Below are 7303 nucleotides of genomic sequence, written 5' to 3'. Positions count from 1 at the left end.
TATGATATCTTTTAAATGGAGATTAAGTCTTATAATTCTAGAAGTAACTGTGTTAATTATTCCACCTACCATTTTTCAGTCATTTGCCTCATATTTTTATAGATTATAAAGTGGCCATATGGTAACAGGTTAAGAGGAAATGTCAGTACTTTAAGGGATGTTTGTGAGCATGGCCAACACTGTCATTTTTAAGAAGTGTAAAACACATGCAATGTCTGCTCCAGGAATTAAGGAGCTGTCACTGGACACTTGCTGTTTTCCTGAAGTGTTTTTATTTTTTAAAAATTTGTGTAGGGGGTTGATCTTTGTTACCTGCCTTCTAGATCATGAGTCACCCTTTTCCCCTTCTTTGTTAGGCTTTCCTTGTCTTCTTTTTCACTGCTAGTGCCCCGGGAGAGGGGTGGGAGGACACACCTGGAAAGGACACAGTGCCAAGCTGTTGTGCTCCTACCACACTTTTTTTTTTTTTTTGGATGCCTCCAGATGTGGGCTCAGCAGGGCAGGGACCTTGGGTTTGCTCACTATGCAGTATCTCTCCCAGAGTAGGGCCTGGCATTTAGCAAGCCCCTAACATGTGCTCAGTGATTGAAGGCATTCTAATGAGAGATCCTGGAAAGCAGAAGAGGAGGAGAGAAAAGTGGGTAAGATTGGGGGCAGTCTAGAGTATAAGGGACAGAGAGAGACAGACAGACAAAGACAAACAGAGAGAGAGAGAGAGAGAGAGAGAGATTGAGAGAGAGAGTGATTGTCCAAGAACCATATTTAGTGTGTAAAAGCCAAAGAGCTCAATTATGCTCATGAGAGTCAACAGAAGAACCAAGGGAAGGTGAGCCAATAACTTTGTGTCCAGGTCTGCACCTGATGCATTATCAGCAGTAGGATTCTGTTGGTTCTAATGATTTGTCTCAAATGGGGTAATTTGTTTTTTCATAAATAGCCAAACACTGTCAAGGAATTACATAGTGACAGTTATCAGTATGCTAGTTCACCCTGGTATAGGATGCACTCAGTCATTAGATTGTGTGCCTTCAACAAAGGCAAAAGTGCAATTCACATAGGAAAGGGAAGAGGAACAAATGTCTGAGACCAATGGTTTCCCCACCTCCAACCAATAAGCTACTTGGCAGGAAGCAATCTCAGGTCATTCTAATCAGTCTTCTCTGGACCCGATATGTAGGTCACCACTGAAAACAATTACAATTGTTGGAAGACTTTCTAAACATCTTGGAGGTTTAGTTGCTGAACATATGCAGTAGGTGTCTCTGGGTAATGTCCGCATTGTCTTTCTGTTGTATTTCTTGCTTAGTTGAGCCCAGAGGGCACCACTTCCCTTCTTAGAATATCAGATAGATGTACAAAGCTTGTTGTACTGGCAGGAAAAAGGGTCTTTCATCAAGCTGGAATAATACATTGGAATATAAATAAGCACAACTCCTATTGAAGCCAAACTAGGAACATATAAAAAGATGCCTTCAGCTTCTGGCAAATGTGGAGTGACAGAAATTATTGTATATTTACCCTCTTGCTTGAAATCTCACCCTCCCCTTCTCCCCTGCCCCCAAGAAAAGCAAAAGAGAAAAATACATGAAAGGCTAGTTTTCCAGACACTGGAAATCCGGCAACAAAGGAGACAAACAAACAAGGTGAGCCCTACCATTGGCCCAGCTTACTGCTTCCAGAGAGATTCAAAGCTGGGCATGAAGAGGAGGATCTGAGGCTAGGTCCTCGATAGAGGAGATAAAGCTGAGGGTCTGTGGAGAGCAAGGTAGCTGGAGTCCATAGGACAAAGATCCAGTGATGAGAGAGATGGAAGAGACAATCCAGACATATGAAAAAGATCTTCCTCAGGTAGTCAGCAGAGCTCTGATCAGGGTCTACTTGCAGAGGAACTGCATGAAGCCAAGGAAAGAAAATTCTGAAAAGATCATGGAACTGTGCCTGGTACTCACACAGGGCAGAAAATCTTAGTCCCACCAGCCATACTGGACTATGGTAGTCCATCATTCATTGGCCATTGGCAAGAGCCCTCAGGAAGTTTGCCTCACTAGTGGGAACACTCAGTCCTAGACTGATCTACCTAGAAATCATAAACGTAAGATCTAAAGACATTAAACTGATTACAAGTCACTTAACTGCTCCCCAGAATGAATCTCAAGTTTCACAGGAATGCCAAAATAGCCAGTTTCCCAAAAGGGAAACTCTGACAAGGTCTGGCATCCAATCAAAGAATACCAGCCATGCAAAGAGGCAGGAAAACATATCCCATAGGGAGGAAATAATCAGTCAATCAAAAATGAACCAGAATTGATATAATTTAAAATTAGTAGAGAGGATATTAAAATAGTTATTATAACTGTGTTACATATGTCCAAACAGTTAAGTAGAGATGTAGAACATATACAAAAGTTGAGAATCAAACTTCAGAGATGAAAAATATAATGTCTGGGATAATATATTCACCAGTTAGAATTAACAGCAGATGAGACATTGCAGAAAAAAAAAAAAGACTGTGGAACACAAAGCCACAATTTTAAAATACCAAAATGAAATTCACAGTCAAAAAAATTTTTTTAATGAGCATGCATAAGTGAAGGCTAGGGCAACTTATTTATTTATTTATTTTTTAGGGCAACTTTAAAAGACCTAATATAATTGGAGTCCCTGAAAACACTGGCGGGGGGGGGGGGGTGGAATTTTATAGAAGAAAAAAAAATTTTTTTTTCTTTTTTCCGGTACGCGGGCCTCTTACTAATGTGGCCTCTCCCGTTGCGGAGCACAGACTCCAGACGCGCAGGCCCAGTGGCCATGGCTCACAGGCCCAGCTGTTCTGCGGCACGTGGGATTCTCCCGAACCGAGGCACGAACCCGTGTCCCCTGAATCGGCAGGCGGACTCTCAACCTCTGCGCCACCAGGCAAGCCCGGAAGAAAAGATTTTTGAAGAAACAATGACAGAAAACATTCCAATCATTATTAAAATTATAAACCCACTGATCCAAGGAACCTAATGAACCCTAACACAAGGAACGTGAAGAAAACCACACCTAACACGTTATAATTAAACTGCTCAAATCCATTGAAAAAGAAGGAATCTCAAAAGAAGGCTGGAGAATAAGACATGCTGCATACAGAAAAAAATAAAGATTATAGCATATTTCTCATCAGAAGCAGTGGATATAAGAAGATAGTGAAGCAACATCTTTAAAGGACTGAGGGGAAAAAAAAGTTTACGTAGAATTCTATGCTTCTTCCCCCCAAAGAGTCTTTGAAGAATAAGGGTGAAAAATTTACAGACATACAAACGTTGAAAGACTTCATCACCAGCAGACCCACACTACAAGAAATGTTAAAGAAGTCCTCCAGGAAAAAGGAAACTCACACCAGATGGAAATCTGGATGTACACAAATTGATGGACAACCAAAATGGCATCTGCAGGGAAAATATACAACATTTATTTTTATTATTGGTATTATTATTACTATTTAAATCTTATTAAAAACATGGGACAGTTTAACTAAAAGTAACAACGATGGATTGTGGGGTTTATAACATATGCAAAGTAAAATGTATGACAATAGCATAAAGGCCGGCAGGGGAGAAATGTGAAGAGGTGTGGCATCGCTGGCAGGCAGGCTGTGGTAAGTTACCGATGTACGCTGTAAAGCCTAAAGCAGTCGCTAAAACAGCAAAAGAAAGAGTTATAGCTAATAAGCCAACGAAGGTGAGAGAATGGAACCATATACAAAACCATGTAAATACTATGATAGAGCAGTTGCTCTTCCAGAACTCTACCCTATAGACATGTGCACACGAATGATTTTTTATTTGTTAAAAAAAAAAGCATAGGACCAAATTAATTTCAAAGTTATATGGAAAGGGTTCAATAAATACTAGTACAAACAAACAATGGAAGAAACTTCATTGCTAAAAGGAACCCAGAAGATAACGATGAGATGAGGAATCCTGGATTCCAAGTGACCTGTTTTCCTCCAGAGCTCTTCTGTGAGGATCAGTGATGATCTCGGCTTACGTCCTCCTGTTGTGCATAAGACTTGGGGGACAAAAGGGTAATGGAGGGCTTCTGCACTTTTAGAGCAATGTACAGGGTAGAAACAACCGCAAACTCTTTACACTCTAAAACGATAAGGCCCGTCCCTGGGTGGGCTCGAACCACCAACCTTTCGGTTAACAGCCGAACGCGCTTACCGATTGCGCCACAGAGACACCTGCAAGTCGCCCTTCCTCTCCCCTCCCCCACCTCATCTCCATAGAGAGCAAGTCCGCCTTTCGCAGGACTGAGGAGCTGGCTCCAAGCTTCGGACAACCGGAGACGTGGAGTCGACGCAGCGCGTTCGTTCCGTGGGAAAGCCGTGCGTCGGGCGATTCCGAAGGCCGAAGGGAGCAGAGCGTCTCCGCCGCGCCTTGCTCCACACCCGCCGCAGTTGCCAGCACCCCGAAGACGCCAGGGGTCGCGACCCTACCGGCCTGAGCCGAGTGGGGCCCAAGGGAAGCTGAACGCCCCGTGGGCTTCGTGATGGCTCCCCGTTTGCTCCGTCTTCACCCGACCATCTGGGCTTGGCCGCGGGAGCGGGAAAGAGGGCTTGGGGAGGGTTGCTCAAAAGGGAAATATAAAGAGGCGGGAATGAAGCAGGGGAGGCAAGGGCAAAGCAAAGATAACTTCCTGGAGGGCTGTGCAGAGACAAGGGCTGGACACAGGGGAGATGAGAAATGCGTCAGAATTGGGAGGGGATAACGGAGGGAAGATGTGAAGGAAAATCAGGAGTGCCTGCAGTTATCCAACAACAAAGCAGAGCAGTAACTGGAACGGATTTATGTCAAAATGAGAAGAGCAAGAGTGCAGTTGACTGCCAGCACGGTGGCGCGCTGTGGTCGTATAGTGTTTAGTACTCTGCGTTGCGGCCGCAGCAACCTCGGCTCGAGTCTTTTCCCCATCTTTTGCGTTTTATCTACCAAAGCAACTCTTAGCTTGTCGCTGGCTTGTCCAAACGGAGTAAGGTAAGGAGAACAGAGGTCAGCCCATCAGTGCACTACGCTATAGAGCTCTGGATGTGCTCCGGGTCTCACCATTTAAGAGAAAATATCTAAAGATCAGGTTCAAGCTCTAAATGAGTCTTATGTGTAACTTCCACGAAGGAAATGGTCTAGTCACACGGGGATTTTGTTTGGTTTTGGTTTTTGGTGCAAATGTTTCAAACATCAGTCATTTTTTTTTACACAAAATAAAACAGATTTTAAAGAGTTTACAGTATACTGCAAACCGATCGTGGCCTACACTGGATTTTCTGACGTCCGCCCACCAATCCTAAAAGGAAATTATTAACGTGTGTTTACAGAACAAAATGCACAAATCATTAATGGGCAGCTATTTAACTATTGAAATGTGTGATCATCACCAGGATCGACAGAAGATTTTTATCATTCAAGCATGGCCCTTTGATACCCTCCAGGTAATGCCTGTACATCTCCTGCTACTTTAAATTACTCTGATGTCTACCCCTTCAGATTAGGCTTGTCCTTTCTTCAAGTTCATGTGAATGAATGTATAATTTTTCTAACTAGCTATTAACAAGCAACATTATGTTTTTGATATATACGTATGTTATTGAGTTTCTCACACCTTAATTTTGGTGTTAATGATAAGCATTACACTAATGTAAAACCATGTCACAAATGATGGACATTTGGGTAATTTCAAACTACAGCTTTGGGGAAAGGCTCATATGAATGCCATTCTACTAGTTATTTGTGGATATGAGAATAAATGTCCACTGAAGGAAAGAGAGCAATGGACAGGAAATTGGCAAGGAGAGCAAGACCAATGGCCTTCTATCCTAGAGGTTTTAGTATGGGGGAGTGAAGGGGAGCAGTGAGGTAGGTCATAGAGAAGTGGAATATTTACTGCCACTGAAGAGCACTAAAAAGGTGACTAGACACTAGAATATGGCTGCCAGTCACAGGTGTGTCTAAACACTCATGGTCCCATAACCTTACATGCCACCAGCAAGAGCTGCAGAAAATTGCTTCTTCTCACTTCTACAATTTCTCTTGAGTGCATCTAATGGCATACATAATTTCTATGCAGAAGCCAAGCTGCAAGAGAATCTCAGACAAATCTAGACACAGACTTTACATTTTTCGCAAAATATAACTCAAAATAGTTCATAGACCTAAAAGGAACGTGTTAAACTATAGAACTTCCAGACGATAGCATAGGAGAAAATCTATGTGACCTTGGGCTTGACACTAAGTTTCTTGGGTATGAAACCAAAAGTGCCATTGATGAAAGAAAAAATGGATAAATTGGACTTCATTAAAATGAAAATCTTTGCTCTGCAAAAGACACAGTTAAGGGAACAAAAAGACAAGCCACAGACTGAGAGAAAATATTTGCAAAACAAGTATCTGATAAAGGACTTGTATCTAAAATACACAGAGAGCTCTTAAACCTCAATGATAAGAAAAAAGTTTTAGTCCAGTTTAAAAAGTTGCAAAAGATCTAAACAGACATCCCACCAAAGAAGGTATACAGATGGCAAAGAAGCATATGAAAAAATGCTTAACATCCTATGTCATTAGGGAATTGCAAATGAAAACAACAATGGGATACCACTACACACCCATTAGAATGGTTAAATCCAAAAAACAAACAATACCAAATGCTACAGCAGATTGTGGAACAACAGAAATCATCACTCATTGCTTGTGGGAATGAAAAACGATACAGCCATTTAGGGAGAGAGTTTGGTAGTTTCTTACAAAAGCTACACATAGCCTTACAATATGATCTAATAATCGTGCTCCTCCTAGGTATTTACAGAGATCTGTTGAAAACATATGTCCACACATAAATTTGCACATGAAAGTTTAAAGCAGCTCTATTAATAATTGCCCCAAACTGGAGGCCAGATGCCCTTCAATAGGTGAATGTATTGAACAAAATATGGAATAATACTAAGCAATAAAAAGAAATGGACTATAATCAAAAGAACCTTAAACACATATTACTAAGTGAAAAGCCAGTCTGAAAAGACTGCATACTGTATGATTCTAATTATATGACATTGAAGGCAAAACTATAGAGATAGTAAAAGAGAGTTAACCTTAATGCAAACCATGAACTTTAGTTAATAATAATGTATCAATATTGGTTTATTAATTGTAAGAAGTGTATCACATAAAGGCAAGATGTAAATAATAGAGGAAACTGTGTGCAAAGAAGGAGTGAATATGACAACTCTGCTATGTGCTCAATGTTTTTGTAATCCTCAAACAGTTCTAACGAG

At 41.4% G+C, this 7303-nt stretch overlaps 1 non-coding gene across 1 annotated transcript; it reads right to left on the bottom strand.

Annotated features, from left to right (window-relative positions):
• Positions 1–4149: 4149 nt before the first annotated feature.
• TRNAN-GUU (transfer RNA asparagine (anticodon GUU)) lies at positions 4150–4223 on the bottom strand. Its single transcript has one exon. It is a non-coding gene; the product is annotated as a tRNA-Asn (tRNA).
• Between the last annotated feature and the right edge of the window lie 3080 nt (positions 4224–7303).

Source organism: Delphinus delphis, chromosome 1 (genome assembly GCF_949987515.2).
Source record: "Delphinus delphis chromosome 1, mDelDel1.2, whole genome shotgun sequence".
Taxonomy (NCBI): Eukaryota; Metazoa; Chordata; class Mammalia; order Artiodactyla; family Delphinidae; genus Delphinus; species Delphinus delphis.
Note: the sequence above shows the minus strand (reverse complement) of the source record. Positions and strands in the feature narration are given on the sequence as shown.